Source organism: Pan troglodytes, chromosome 5 (assembly GCF_028858775.2).
Source record: "Pan troglodytes isolate AG18354 chromosome 5, NHGRI_mPanTro3-v2.0_pri, whole genome shotgun sequence".
NCBI classification, from domain to species: Eukaryota; Metazoa; Chordata; class Mammalia; order Primates; family Hominidae; genus Pan; species Pan troglodytes.
Window position 1 is genome coordinate 99,768,534 of NC_072403.2, and position 13,044 is coordinate 99,781,577.

The 13,044-nt window shown below is 42.3% G+C and overlaps 1 long non-coding RNA gene across 3 annotated transcripts in view; it reads left to right on the plus strand.

The window, feature by feature from the left end:
• The first annotated feature begins 7,826 nt into the window (after nucleotides 1-7,826).
• Nucleotides 7,827-13,044, plus strand: part of LOC104006903 (uncharacterized) — a 217,604-nt gene continuing 212,386 nt past the window's right edge. For all 3 annotated transcript variants that reach the window (XR_001718571.3, XR_001718573.3, XR_008548811.1), the window contains exon 1: nucleotides 7,827-8,074. This is a non-coding gene — a long non-coding RNA (uncharacterized LOC104006903). The remainder of the gene's footprint in view (nucleotides 8,075-13,044) is intronic.

Consider the following 13,044-nt stretch of genomic DNA (forward strand, 5'->3'; position numbering starts at 1 on the left):
TGTACCTGTTTAGGTTATCTCTCATTTCATCAAAATTGCACTTATTTTGTATCATATGTGCATTTAATTGTGTACCTTAGATATTCCACAAAAAGAAAGAGAAATATTCTTTGAATATTATGGGAGAGTCTACCCACTATTCCTTCCAGGAAGCACGTGAATAAGCCATTCCTTAGCTTGGCTCAGTACCCGAGGGCTTCTCATAGAGTGAAAATCTCACCAAACTGAGCACAGTTCTATATCTAAAGACACTTAATTTTCACAACCCCAACTGCATGTCAGTTATTTCATTCAGTGCTCCACTCAAGAGACAGCAATCTGTTCCAACAATGGAGCAGCACCTGTCTCTGCAGAATTTCCTGAGAGAGTCTTCCTGAGGATTGTCAAAGAGAATTGGACTGTGTGCTTTTCTCTGTACGTGCTAACATTTAAATCTAACCCTAAGGTAAGATAAGACTTCAAATTTTTGGCTGAATATCTCGAGAACAGTTTGAGACATACCGCCTTTAAAGAGCTGACAGTGGCTTTATGTTTGTGGGTTAATTTTTCTTTAATAACATCACAGATCAAGTTAAATTAATGTTTACTTTTCTCAAAATGTTGGGATGGTCTCCAAAATGTTGGGATGGTCTCCCTAAATTAAGTACAAAGGTGGTAATTTAATGTATTCTTTCAACAAAGTACTAATGTTTGAGGAAAAAAGATGGCCTTGTGAATTTAGTTTCATATATACTGGGGTCTCTCAAAGATGAACAAACATTTGGAGCCAACTGGAACTCGATGCTGAGTTAAAGCATTCAGCCAGCTACACACAGTTGCCAAGGCCTTGGGCAGCGATCCTGAAATGGGAGCCACGGCAGGTGGGGCCCTGTTTCTAAGTCTCAACAGACTCTAGAGTATATCTGGGCATTTTTCCCTCTTATTGGTCAGAGTCAAAAAGGTGAATTCAGTGGTATTGACATGTTTTTTTATTATTATTATTTAGGAACTGCCTTTGTTTAAAACTGAATTTTTATTTTTTACAAAGTAAGCACATGTACATAGTTTTATTTTATTTATTTATCTATTTTATTTTATTTTTTATTTTATTATTATTTTTTGAGACGGAGTCTCGCTGTGTTGCCCAGGCTAGAGCACAGTGGCGCCATCTTGGCTCACTGCAACCTCCGCCTCCCGGGTTTAAGTGATTCTCCTGCCTCAGCCTCCCGAGTAGCTGGGATTACAGGCGCCCGGCACCACTCCTGGCTATTTTTTTTTTTTATTTTTAGCAGAGACAGGGTTTCGCCATGTTGGCCAGGCTGATCTCGAACGCCTGACCTCAAGTGATCCGCATGCCTTGGCCTCCCAAAGTGCTGGGATTACAGGCATGAGCCACCGTGCCTGGCCTTTTTTATTTTTTAAATTGAGACAGGGTCTCACTCTGTCACCCAGGCTGGAGCACAGTGGCACCATCACGGCTTACTGGACCCTCGACTTCCTGGGCTCAGGTGATCCTCCTACCTGAGCCTCCTGAATAGCTGGGACTAGGCGTGTGCCACTACACCCAGCTGTACGTAGTTTTAAAACTACAATAATATACTGGACTTCATCATCTCCTAATTCTTGCTTCTATGAGGTAAAAACGTTCAACATTTTCAAATGTTTTCAAAAATAGCGAAAAGAAGCTAGTGATTTTTCTGGTATTTTTCTTTTTCTTTTCTTTTTTTTTGGGGGGGGTGGTGGTGGTGGTCATGGAGTCTCACTCTGTCACCCAGGCTGTAGAGCAGTGGCACCATCTTGGCTAACTGCAAACTTTGCCTCCCAGGTTCAAGCGATTCTCCTGCCTCAGCCTCCAGAGTAGCGGGGACTGCAGGCACGCACCAACACAGCTGGCTAATTTTTGTATTTTTAGTAGAGATGGGGTTTCACCATGCTGGCCAGGCTGGTCTTGAACTCCTGACCTTGTGATCTGCCCACCTCGGCCTCCCAAAGTGCTGGGATTACAGGCGTGAGCCACTGTGCCCGGCTAGGATTCAGCATTGTTATACATACAAGTTTTTTTTTTTTTCCTTTTCTTTTCTTTTTTTCTGAGACAGGGTCTCACTCTGTCACCCAAGCTAGAGTGTAATGGGGTGATCACAGCTCACTGCAGCCTCAACGTCCTGGACTCAAGCAATCCTCCAACCACAGCTTCCTGAATAGCTGGGACTATAGGCGCATGCCACCATGCCTGGCTGTTTTTCTTTTTTTTTCTTTTTTTTTTGGTAAAACGGAGTCTCACTATGTTGTCTAGGTTGGTCTTGAACTCTTGAACTCAAGCAATCCTCCCGCTAGGCCTCCCAAAGTACTGGGATTACAGGTGTGAGCCACCATGCCCAGCCCCACACATAAGTATTTTTGGTCTGAATCACCTTGGCTTGAATGATCAAATATAATAGTTTTGAACACTTCTTGTGTGCATCTTACATCCTTTTGGCCACACCTCTTACTCTAGCCACTGCTATGGTAATTAGTTCTCGTAGGTTTAGACTAGGTGCATGCAGTCTTATTCTGATAGTGCCTTATCTTAGTCTCCGGTTCCTGCCCTAGAACTTCTCTAACACCAAGTGGTGGTATCCACAGAATTTCTGGACACTCATGCAGGGCAAACAAGAAGTTTAAGGGAGTTAATATTCATGAGGTCATCTCTGACCAGTTGGGGATGGGAGCCAATGAACAAAAGCTTCCATCTTTTGTACCTGGCAAACAGTTCTGAGATGCATCTCAGGAGGTTTCACCCTCTTGCTCCTCAGTACTGCTCATTGGGACCACTTCCCAAATAACTACCTGCACCCAGACTTTGTTTTGGGTCCAAGTCTCAGGCAAACCTGGGGTGAGACAGTATCAGAAATGCCACTAGAAAGCAAACTGTCATCATGGAATTTAGAGCTGGGTCACTCACTGCTCAGATGGCAATAAAAATCCCATTGCAGGTAGTATGTGGATGGTGATAAATCCTGGCATGTGATTGCATCAAAATTACTAAAACTCATTTATGGTAAATTGGGATGAGATATCATGGAAGGAGAAGCACTAAGTTACATGATTGTTATTCACTTGAATGATACAGGAACAGTGAGAATTATAAAGACTGTGAAGTTATGTGGCCTTTATGGATTTCTTTGGACACCTTCAGAAAAGGATAACACAGGTGTGGGACAGAAGGCCTCCATGGTAGAATTTAAGGAGACTAATCTTCTGTAGTTGCAGGGAAGACTGCTGAATATTAGGACTAGGATTTAACTGTAAGGGAGGCAGAATTGTAACTTTGGCAATTCTGCCAGCAGCTTTGGCAGATCTCTCATGTCAAAGTCGGGATTCTGATAGGCAATGAGTGCAACCCTGAGATCTAGGATAGGAATATTTGGGTGCCCAAGCCTGAAAATCTTGAATCTTTCAAATCCTCTTAAACTTTTGGGATGGCAAAAAAAAAAAAAAAAAAAAAAAAATCTCCTTTCTCATTGCTAAGGAGAAGAGCCTCCACTTGCTTGGAGACTATGTATTGAGCTTGCCTGAGGCAGGTGCCTCTGTTCTCAAGAGCCACCCCTGCTACCTCTCATTGCCTGTGGGTCAGTAACAAGTGTCAGGTGTCAGCACAGCTCAAACAGAGATGCAGAGTTCTTGCTCCAGGAGAAAAATATGCACTGGAGGAATTGCTGGATCTGATTAATATGTATGAGCACGGACTAGGGGAACATGAGGGAGTAAATCTTGAGGGAATTGGGCCATGAAGAGCAGAATATAAGTCTGGATAGGGAAGGGTTTACTGGGAACTTATAAACTTGGGGATTCAATATTATATGAAGGACATGTAAGGTCATCTTTTTTATTTTAAGACGGAGCCTCTCTCTGTTGCCCAGGCTGGAGTGCAGTGGTATAATCTCAGCTCATGCAACCTCCCCTCCTGGGTTCAAGCGATTAACCTGCCTCAGCCTCCCAAGTAGCTGGGAGTACAGGCACATGCCACCATGCCTAACTTTTGTATTTTTTAGTGAAGACTGGGTTTCACCATGTTGGCCAGGCTGGTATTGAACTCCTGACCTCAAGTGATCTGCCCACTTTAGCCTCCCAAAGTGCTGGGATTACAGCCATGAGCCACCGGGCCTGGCAAAGGACATGTAAGGCCATCTAAATAATCTGTTTGATGCCCTGAACCAAAGCTGGATACAATAATGAACTGAAGGACCGATGAAGATTTGGTGAAGACACCAAACTGCCTTGGCATGACACTGAGTGGATCTTCAGAAGATCAGGGAAAAAGCTGAACATTCATCCTCTGATTATGTTGCCCTGAGGGCTCTGAGAAGATTCCCTTCATTAAGACAGTAAGGAATTCATCAGTTACAGGAGACCTGTCTTTGAGAAACTCAATGGTGGTCCTCTTCTGTAGGCCATATTGCCATGGAATTGTATCTTATAATATCAATGGGGATGATGGTATTCCAGAATGGTAGAGGTCAGATGTTGGTACTTAGCTATTAGGAGGAAAAAGAGAACTTAACCATCAAAAGAAAGCAAGACTAGAGTGGCAAACAGGTCACCATAGCTTGCAGATTTCTCTAGTGATAGCCTAATAAATCACAGTGTTCTTAGGAATTAGATAGACAGATAGCTAATTAGGATGTAACTCAACTTGCTAATCTAAAAAAAGAATAGAAAGCTGTTAAGTAGAAGGCTAATTTTAGGCCTTGGAAAAGAAAACTATGGTCCCTCACCCTGTTGCTAGATTTAAGTAATTCAGAGATCCAGATCCCTTTGTTTGAAGGGGAGAACAAGTCTTTTTGTGGAAGGACTTTATAACACAAGTGGATAGGTAAATATTTCCCTCTCTCCTTTTGTGGAGAGACCTGTAGACATTTGTCAGAGTAACTACACTGGGAAAAAGAGAAGACTCAGATTCAAAGATTTTTAGATAAGAGATTTAGGTGGACACTGATACCAGGGAACACCAAACTCTGTCATGGACCTGCAGACAGTGTGTGTGCTTTTAGGGACCATGTGTTAAATGGACTTCTGGCCCAAATCTATCTCATAGTGGGTCCAATGGGTCTGTGAACCAATCTTGTTATTTCTCAGTTCCTGAGGGCATTAGAGATATACTTAGCACTAGAAGAATCCTCATAGTTGTTCCCTAATCAGTAGAGTTTGCGCCATTAGAACTTTAAAAAGGCCAAGTGGAAGCTTCTGAAACTATTCCTCCCCACTGTTCTGCCCCATCAGACAAGATTATAAATCAGAAGCATAGTACATGCCAGAAGGAATTGCAGAGATTGGCACCACTATGAAAGACCTAAAAGATACAGTTGTTATGGTTACCATCATTTCCTGCTTTCATTTTACCTGCATGGTTCCTGCAAAATCTGGATGGATCATGGCAGAGTGTAGACTTCCATAGACTTAACTGGGTATTAATCCCAACTATACCTGCTCTCCTGTATATGGTATCTTCACTGATTCAGATCAACCCAACCTCTAGCACTTGATAAGCAGCTATTGATCTAGTGAATTCATACTTCTCAATCCCCTTAAAAGGAAAGATCAAAAGTAATTCACCTTCATGGGAAGAACAGCACTACACATTCATGTCCTTGCCCCCAGGACTATGTAAATTCTTCTGCTTTCTATTATAGGGGCTTCAGTCATGTTGACAATCATCAGATCACCATATGGCATCTTGCTAAATGGACCTGATGAACAAAGAGTGGCAAGTACCAATGCCCTAGTAGAATCATGTGTACCAGAGAGTGGGAGATAAATCTCATGAATATTCAGGGACTTGCTACATTGGTGAAGTTTGTAGGGATCCAGTGGTCTGGAACGTGCCAGGTCATCCCTTCCAAGATAAAAAATGAGAGGTTGCACCTCACACCTGCTACCACTAAGAATGAGGCACAATTCTTGTCTCCCTAGCAGCTTTGCCCTTTGGTAACAGGAGATAAATGTATTTTTAAAATTATCTCAGTGGCCCTCTGGCTTTAAAAACAAGCTTTGAATTGGTAGTAGTTTGTCCTGAGTCTATCATTTTCTTTTTTGAAGGCTTTTGATTCTGTTAATAGCAGTAAGGCCATTCCACAATTTTCAGTCATAACTGCTCCCATACTTTTTAAGTACCACAGCCATTGCATATGCCATTGCCTCACCTTCTAGCTCCACCTAATATCAATTAATTTCGGGTGAAAGACAGTACTTGTGATATCATTGCACATTGGGAACTTCCACCCCACTTACCACTAATACTGGAAACCCTATTGCTTTCAGATCTCTGAGTAATCTAGTACCAAAATCTCATCCTAAGGGTCTGCTCTCAAGGGTCACCCCTTGATACCAACTGTCTGATAGGCAGGATTCTAAGATGATTCCCAATGACTCTTGCTTTTGTATAATCCTCTTCCCTTCAAGGGTGAGGGTGTATGTTACATTATATGGCCAAAGGGATTTTGCTAACGTGATTAAAATTCCAAGTCAGTGGAGCTTAAGATAGGGTGATTATCCAGGTGGTCCTGAACTGATCACGTGAGTCATTTAAATCTGGGTCTAGGGGTCAGACGCTGAGAGGTAAGAGAGTTTTTTTTTTTGCGACAGAGTTTTGCTCTTGTTGCCCAGACTGGAGTGCAATGGTGCAATCTCTGCTCACTGCAACCTCCTCCTCCCAGATTCAAGTGATTCTCCTGCCTCAGTCTCCTGGGTAGCTGGGATTACAGGCATCCGCCACCATGCACGGCTAATTTTTTGTATTTCTTTTTTTTTTTTTTTTTTGGTAGAGACAGAGTTTCACCATGTTGGCCAGACTGGTCTCGAACTCCTGACCTCAGGGGATCCACCCACTTTGGCCTCCCAAAGTGCTGGGATTATAGGCATGAGCCACCATGCCTGGCCAGGATAAGAGATTCGAAGCATGAGAATGATTCAATGTGCCATTGCTGGCTGTGAAGATGGAGGGGGTCATGTGATAAAGAATGCAGGTAGCCTCTGGGAGCTGAGAACAGGCCCCAGCTGACAGCCAGCAAGGAAATGGGAACCTTTACCCTACAACTGCAAGGAACTGAATTCTGCCCAAACCAGGTGAGCCTGGAAGAGGATTCTAAACTCCTGATGAGAACACAACTCAGCCTACACCTTAGTTTCAGTCTTATGTGAACCTGAGCTATAAACCCAACTGCACTGGGGTAGAATGACCTACAGAATTGTGACCTGACTAATAAATAGGGATTGTTTTCCACAACAAAGTTTGTGGTAATTTGTTACCAGCAATAAGAAAACGAATACATTCTGAGCTTTTGTTGCTTAGAAAGCAGTGCCTGAGGCCAAGGCTTATGTGCTACAACTTAATTAGGGAGTGCAATTCCCTAGTAGGGATCAGGAATAAGGGAAAAGTAGAGTGAGGCAGGGAAGGAGGGAAATGCAATTGGAGGATAGCTATTAAGAACAGCTGATCCCTTGATCTTGGGGAACTGTTATTGAAAGGGATATATATGATTGCTTCTCAGGACAGTCCTCTGATGTGTTAAAGGGAGAATTATTTGTTGGTTCCTGTTTCCCTTTGGTCAAAGAATCTTTCCAGTGGATGTTAATCCTTCTGCACTCCCTGAATGTACATATGCAGACATACCCAGCATCAACGGGAAAGCTGCGGGACAGGACGTCAGAAGTGTGCATGAAGTGAGGTGCTATTGGCATGCACTGAGTGAAGTTGGTTGAAATTTACACAGAGTTGGCTGCCACAATATGGGCTGAGCTGGAACAAGAGGTCAGAGGCCACAGAGAAAGGTAAGGCTGAGAGGATCTGAAGTGGCAAATAACAGGTTATGTTGGAATGGTGTCTTGCTGTTCCTTTTTCATGTGGAGAAAGCTGAAGAAGTGGTTAAAATTTTATTACATTTTGCTTTGACCTAATACTTTGACAGAGATCATCAACAGCAGTTGCAAAATCCATCATGATATCTGCTGTAAACAGGATATCTAATTCAGCTGGAGCATCTCCATAAAGATTGTTCTAGGCCTCTCTGGGGATCTTCAATGTCCCAGGGCAAACTCTTCACTGTCAACTCTTTTCTGAGTGAGTATGATAGTTTTCTCTTGGAATTTTTATTTTTTCCAAACCTGGTTTCATGATTTTTAAATTTTCTGTAGTGTTTGATTTGGAGTGTCTAAAGAGTTAGATACAACCTTTGATCTATAAGGCATTCTCCAAGAGTAAACATAGATTTGTAATAACCCTTTTGAAGTTCAAATTATGTGGTTTTTGCCTGTGCTTTCTTTGAAGAGTCTCCATTTCTCCCTTAATCTCTGTGCCCAGCAAAGGGATAAACCTTCTTCTTGTGGTTGTTATTATCACAGAGAATAAATTTTCCAGATGTTGCTCTGCAGATTTCCCCTCATGTTTTCTTGGCTAGAACAGTATCACCTTTTTACTCTTAGCTGCAAGAGAGGCTGTGAATGGCAGTATCTAACGTTTTCACAGCCTCTTACGGGAGGCAGGTTTGGTGAAAAAGAGGAAAGGAATGGTTGTAGGAAAGGCAACCCAGCAATTTCCCTTCCTGCCTCGTTAATTTCAATCAGTCTTGTCTCCCTGAGACTTTACCCTAGTTACCTTGACTAGTTACTAGAGAGAGTGGATCTTCTCAACCATACATTTATAGACCAGTTACAGGACAGGTGATTTCTATTCGTGGTTCATCTCATCTGTTATGTGTTGATTCCCACTAGGGTCACTCTCAGAGGGTGACGTTACTGTCAAGTTCAGGGAGTACCTTTCTCTCCCCTAAACATTGATTAAGATAGGGGTCAAAAGTCCGGGTGCAGTTGCTCATGCCTGTAATCCCAGCACTATGGGAGGCCGAGGTGGGCCGATCACCTGAGGTCAGGAGTTTGAGACCAGCCTGGCTAACATGGTGAAACCCCGTTTGTACTAAAAATACAAAAAATTAGCCGGGTGTGGTGGCGTGCGCCTGTAATCCCAGATACTTGGGAGGCTGAAGCAGGATAATCGCTTGAACCCGAGAGGTGGAGGTTGCAGTGAGCCAAATCACGCCATTGCACTCCAGCTTGGGTAAGAAGAGCAAAACTCCGTCTCAAAAAAAAAAAAAAAAAAAAAGATAGGGGTCAGAAATCTGACCTCGGCAATTTTAAAACAGCTCTGAGTTTGAGTTTTTATTGTGTTTTGAGTTTGAACCCCCTACAGCCACTTTACCTATTTGTTACTTGTTTGACTCATGAAGCATTTGAGCTTGCAACTTCTGGGAAAGAAATCAACTGCAAATTCACTGGGTAAATTGCATATGAGGGAATACAGATTAATATTCCAGAATAGAGAAATTTACTCCTTAAAGTACCAAACATTTCTAATTTTAATTTTCTTGAAAACATATCTTTCCCCTTTTGTTTCTCCTCTACATGGTAAGGTTTTACAGGAATATTTAAGTCAGACATTTCCATTATGGTTTTTCGCTTCTTCCTTCTGTCCTTGCATCTATAGTTTCTTCTTTCAATTTGCTGCACCATCCGCTTTGGCTTTAGAAAAAGGATCACTGAGCTTGAAGGAGTTTTGTCTAAAATAAAAGTCAGTGGTATCTGCATTGTGGATTCCTTTGTTTCCCAACAGTGTCTGTCTAGGACACCTGCTAAGTCACCTATGTTTGTATTTGATCTCACCACTGCCTAGAAGAGACTCTCTTTGGAAAGATCCAAGGAAGAGAGAAACCTTTGAGAACTTTGAATCAGCAGCCTCTATTTCTGATTTTAATACCTTATTTGAAGAAGGCCTAGAGACACTTTGTCACACAGGCAGTTAGTGGAAGAGGTGGGAGGGAACTCAGGTCTTTGGTTTATTCCATGCAGGTGAAGATAAACCTCTTTGGATAGCCTTCCCTGTTTCTCCCACATCAAGTGGAAGACCCATGGGAAAAAGGCAGGATTTTGTCTTGTTCACAGCCACATTCACAACACCCTAAATTCACATATCGGGTACTCAGGAATGATTGGATGACTCAATACTATATTTTCCAGGTTCCTTTCTTTTTGGTATATTCTTACTCTCACTATGTTCTTCTAAACTGGGTTTTGTTGTGAGGGCATACTTGTGAGGAGCAAAGGACTATGAAAATTAAAGCCTTTGCAAGTGAATATCTTTGTATGTTATTACTGCATCAGGACAGAATTCAAGGAGAAGAATATGGGAGTGTTGATCTGAACCTGAATAAACCTGGAGAATCATACTATGGAGGATAAGAAGGGACAAGAAAAAGAGAACACTAGGGCAGGAAGATGTCTTGGCGGGACAGGGGAGTCAAGGCATTTTTTGTAGAGCAACCCCAATGAGAAAATACTTTCTCGTTGGGAATGGGGTAGGGTGAGAACACTCTCTCTACTGTTTATCTTTCCCTGTGGAAGAACTTGTTAGAGTTGTACTCTTGGCCTCTCTCCATCCCTGGAAGGAAAAACTGAGCTTGCTCTATACAGCCTCTTCTTCTTTTCTCTCTTAAAGACCCTCCTGCCTATTCTGCTCTCTGTTGTGTTTTAAGGGGCCTGCCTTTGAGGAACAGGCATGTGGTGGGCCTTGTCTTAAGTCAGAGGTAAAGCCATACAAGCCTGCTGTGGCCATTCATCAAAGCCATGTTCTACTATCCGTGCTCTTACTGGTAACCAAATTGATGTTCTGATCTCCATCTGTCTGATTTCTATGTCTATTTCCCAGGTGGTTCCAAACTTGCAAACCAATTTAGAATTTTTTCTTTTTTTGAGATGGAATCTCATTCTGTCGTCCAGGCTGGAGCGCAGTGGTGCAATCTCAGCTCACTGCAACCTCCGCCTCCTGGGTTCAAGCCATTTTCCTGCCTCAGCTACCGGAGTAGCTGGGACCACAGGCACCCGCCACCATGCCTAGCTGATATTTGTATCTTTAGTAGAGATGGGTTTTCACCATGTTGGCCAGGCTGGTCTCAAACTCCTGGCCTCAGGTGATCCGCCTGCCTGGGTCTTCCAAAGTGCTGGGATTACAGGAGTGAGCCACCGTGCCCAGCAGAATTTCTTAAAATCCCTTAAAACCTGTCAGTGTATGTTTTGGCTGCTCTCCTTGTTGTTGTCTGAGAAGCTGGAATTTCTTGTTTTAAGACAGAATTATGGTAATTATTATCATTTATTGAGAACAGGTCAGGGACCATGCTAAACATTTTATGAATATTATGTTGTTGAATCATTTCGGCAATCATAAGAAGTAGATACTATTATCATCCCATTTTATAGGTAAAGGAGCAATTTTAGAAGGTTAAGAATTTTTCCACATTCAGCATGGCTAGTAAGCAGTGGAACCAGGTTTTGAGCCCACTGTTTTCTGATTCTTCTGTTCTTAGCTACCAGCCTATAATGTCTCCCACAGCTATTCAAATAAAGAACTGTGAAAAGAGAAAAATGTTTTGGAAGAAGGAAAGAAAGCTCTGCAAAAGACAATGTGGGCTAAGATAGGGTATTCTCAGGCAAGAAAGACTGTCTTCTAGAACCCACTGGCCCAATTTGGTCCATTTGTATGAATGTACTCTTTGCACTTACTTCAAGGTTGAGCATTCTGTGAAAGAAAACTTTGGGCTCATGTTCACTCCAGGGAATGGTTTAGGTTTCAGGGTGGTTTCTTTTGTTTTTCCGTGTATCCCCCGATCCTCTTTTTTTCCTCTTTCTTTTTTTTGCCTCCATAATCTTTTGTCTGGTGTTGGCCCTCAATAAGCAACCCTGGCTAATTCATGCTAGTTCTCTGTGCTTTGGACACCTTGTAAAACCTTACTGTGGCGAAGTTTCTCCATTTGTAAAATGTAGCAGGATTGGTAATACTGATTTCCTTATCTTAGCATGAGTTAAGATTAATTATATACATTTTGCAGCATACTTTGAAAGTATGTGATTAGGTGCTAAAATTTGTGTTTGTACAGATTTAAGTATTTTTGTAGCACATACCCATTTAAATTTAAGGAGTATTTTTATTTTTCTAATGGCTTCTTTAAAATATTTTAAAATCAGTTGCATAATTCTGACCAGTGGGATCTTCTGAATAAATCTCAATTCTAATTTCCCTTTCCCATGATTGTAAACTGTGGGACATTTGTAATAATCTTTGCTGAGTCAGTTTCCTTAGGGGAGGGATTTGTTTCATTTCAAAACATCCTAACAAACCTCCAGCCCATTGACAAGCAGTAACTTGCAAACTAGGGTCCTTGCCCAGGGAGCAGGGAGGGATCACAGACACAGGCAGGAGGAGAAGGGTTATGGTGTTGGAAAATGCTACCTGGAGGTTGCCAAAGATGGACCAGGTGGGAAAACTGCACAGCAATTCACATACCTTGAGCAAATCCAGCAGGCAGTAGGAAGCAATAAAAAAGGAGGAATGCTCTCCAGGGACAGGATAAAGGATGGGTAAAAGCAAAGCTGGGAGGATTGGTTAATAAAGATTCGAACTTTCATCTGGACTCATGTTTTCCTGCTTTGTTCAATAAAGTAATTATTAAGCCTCTGATGAGTGTGGAGAGGTGGAGAGGCTCAACAGAAAGCAATGAGTCACTCCTGGGAGCTGTGGGGGAAGGTCATCTTTGAGACAGTAGGAACCTGGGAGGGGCAATCTCATGATCCTGTAGAGAATTGCAACAAGTTTTGTGACTGCCCCACATCTCCCCAACCCTTGGGTTTCTATGGTATTGCTCAGTATTCCAGCTAGTGTCACCAAATGATTAGCCTGGTTCTTTGTTAACCTTTATCCTAACCTTCAAATCTGCTAAAGTGAAGATTTGTTTAAGGCTAGAGGCAAAGACGTGAAATTTCTCTAGACTTCCCAAATACCATTTAACTTTTCTAAAATATTTGAATGTGACCGAGTAGTTGCACAGCAACTAAAACCTTCCCATCACAACCCCCGCCTCGTCTTCCTTCCATTCTCCCTATATCCAGTAGTTTAACTCCCTGGGTGAGAACTTACTGAGATTTATTTTCACAAAGTCATAGCATTTAGCCGGTAATTCGTTCTAGCTTTTTGAGCATCTGCTAATA